Below are 2,828 nucleotides of genomic sequence, written 5' to 3'. Positions count from 1 at the left end.
TTTCATTTCATCTCGTGTATTTTTTTCGTGTCGTGTCATCAATTGTCACCCCTAAGCTAAACCATGCCACCTAATGCCAAAGTGAGACTAGTCCTTAGTCAAATACTCAATTCTATCAAAGTCTGAGCAAAAGTCAACGACCAACGGTTAAAGTCAATGGTCGACCCACCGTGTTGTTGCAACAAAAATATATGTGACTAAAATCTATCACCGCGTTGCGACCGACCTCTCACGGCGCCATTATGAATGTGCAAAACAACTTTATGGATTAAGCACTTAACCCTTCACCCCCGGATCTCAAAAGCTCATATGTTATTCTTCTAAAGATCTTAAGGGATAAAGTTTACAACTTTATTCATTAGGACACCACAATAAGCCAAGATCTAAAACCCTGTGTCCATAAAAATTCCCAAAACTCACTTCTCTTCAAGCATGGAGTAAAGAGAGCTCATGCATGCTCTCTAAACTTGACCAATAGGTCAGAAGTGAAGTTCATTATGAGTCTAAGATCATGAATTTGTCCAAACTCCCAAGATCAAACAATTAAAGGGACCAAAACACCAAAATATGGACTAAAACACCATTATCTCATAATCCAAAGACGAAATATAATAAAGCAAGGATCTTTGTAACTTACAAATGTTCAAAAGGTAGATGAAAGTTGAGATCTTATGATGTACAACTCCAATACTCAATCTTGCAAGAAACTTCATCTAAAAAAGTCACAAAAATCACACAAAATAGATGAAAGGAGAAAGAAGAGGCTTCAAGCTGTGAAACGGAGGCTAGGGTTTGCTCCTAAGGAGCTCTTGATGTGATGAAGCTGCAAAATGACCTAAAACATGGAGGTAAAGTATTTAAATACGAGGAAACCCTAATTTATAGGCTTTTGCATAGCTCACCACGTCGTGGTGACATATTTTCATAGATTTCAATTCCAGCTTCAAACAATCATAACTTCTTCGTTCCAAGTCTGTATTCAGTGATATTTATATGCAAACGAAGGTATTAACAAACTCCATAATTTTATATAATTACTTTTAACTTAGGACCCGTTTGATAGTTGTCAACTGAGAATGTAGCACCCGGTTCCTGGTACGTAAATGTTATTTGAGTATTTCCTTTCTTTTAGCCTTGGACTCGGCGAGTCATAGGTCCGACTCGCCGAGTGGATGCGGGACCCGGGACACGTTTAAGTTGGCGACTCGGCGAGTCCATATCCTGGACTCGGCGAGTCACAGCTGTTGGATGAAACCCTAAGTTTCAGGGGTTTGCACCCTATTTAAAGGACTTATTCGCCCCAGGCCAGCCCCCATTCTCTCCCCAGAGCTCCCCAACCCTCGTTTATGCTTGTTCTTTAAGAGTTTGAGGCTATTGTGTGTTCTTGAAGGTTTTGAGGAAAAAGGGGAAGTAGATCAAGAGGAAGGAAAGGAATCCAGACATCTTTGCACTCTTTCAGCAGTTCCTTTGAGGTATAATCCGTTTTTCCCCTGTTTCTATGCTTATTACTTCATTTAGGTCCTTCTTGGACAAATCCCCAAGCTTGTATGTGCAATATATGTCGTAATAAGATGTTTGGTCTCTGGATCTAGGCAAGATTGAGCTCTAGGAGCTCAGATCTGTTAGCTTTATGGCCCCATATTGCTTGTTCACCCTAGATCTACCCTTTTGAGGCATTTTGAGCCATAAAATCCATTTTGGTGAATATCCACACGTAAAGTTGGAAACTTTACGTGTGATTCGTGTCCTAGAAGTCCAGATCTGTGAATGGCATGGACTGGAATTGAGCAAATCCGTGTATTTAGTGGGTGCATGGCAACGACTCGACGAGTCGTTCATAAGACTCGGCGAGTCGTTCGCGAGTCTCCGAGTTTGTCCCCTTTTCGTAGTGTCGAGTGAGCAGTGAGTCACGGGGTGTGACTCAGTGAGTCGGAAGCTTAACTAATCTATGGAGGTACTCGGCGAGTCAATGCCCTGACTCGGCGAGTTCAAGGCAATCTCCTTAGATCAAGAACAGACTCGGCGAGTTGTTCATACAACTCGGCGAGTCGCAGCATAAGTTTTCTTCGGATGAAGATGGACTCGACGAGTTGTTCATACAACTCGGCGAGTCTTAGCATAAGTGTTCATCGGATGAAGATGAACTCGACGAGTTGTTCATACAACTCGACGAGTAGGATGAAGGACTTGAATATTGGTTAAGAAGGCGAACCCGTCGAGTCGTCGCCTGACTCGACGGGTAGGATCGGGATTCAGGGCAGTCGTTTGGGTAGGGACTCGGCGAGTTGGAAAGCCAACTCGACGAGTCGGGTCAACTGAAAGTTGACTCTGACTTTGACTTAGGGCAAGGTCAGGGGTAAAATGGTCATTTTACCCAAAGGTCAGTGAGCATTGTTTGATTGTGTATATTGTGGGAATTGCAGCCGGGGGGTTTCCGGAGCAGTAGCAGCAGTAGTAGGTGATCAATTCCCACACAGCCCAGTAGCTATTTCGAGGTGAGTTCCCTTCCCAGTAGGAACGGGTCTAAGGCACCAAGGCCGATCCGTGTAGGCGAGAAGATAGTACTAGAGTGTGGGCCAAGCCCGTATCTCTGGGTTTAGTCAAGTATGATATATGTGTTAATATGATAGAGTTGATTATACTTGTTGTCTGCGTGATACTTGTATGTTATGGGTTAGCGGTTGAGTGTGGGTGGGGCCCGTATCTCTCCGAGGTTGGAGTGTGGGCTAGGCCCGTATCTCCCAGATAGAGAAGTGTGGGCAGGGCCCGTATCTTCTCAAGTGTGGGCGAGGCCCGTATCTCCCGGCTAGCGAAGTGTGGGCAGGGCC

This window comes from Lactuca sativa, chromosome 4 (genome assembly GCF_002870075.4).
Source record: "Lactuca sativa cultivar Salinas chromosome 4, Lsat_Salinas_v11, whole genome shotgun sequence".
Lineage (NCBI taxonomy): Eukaryota > Viridiplantae > Streptophyta > Magnoliopsida > Asterales > Asteraceae > Lactuca > Lactuca sativa.
Note: the sequence above shows the minus strand (reverse complement) of the source record.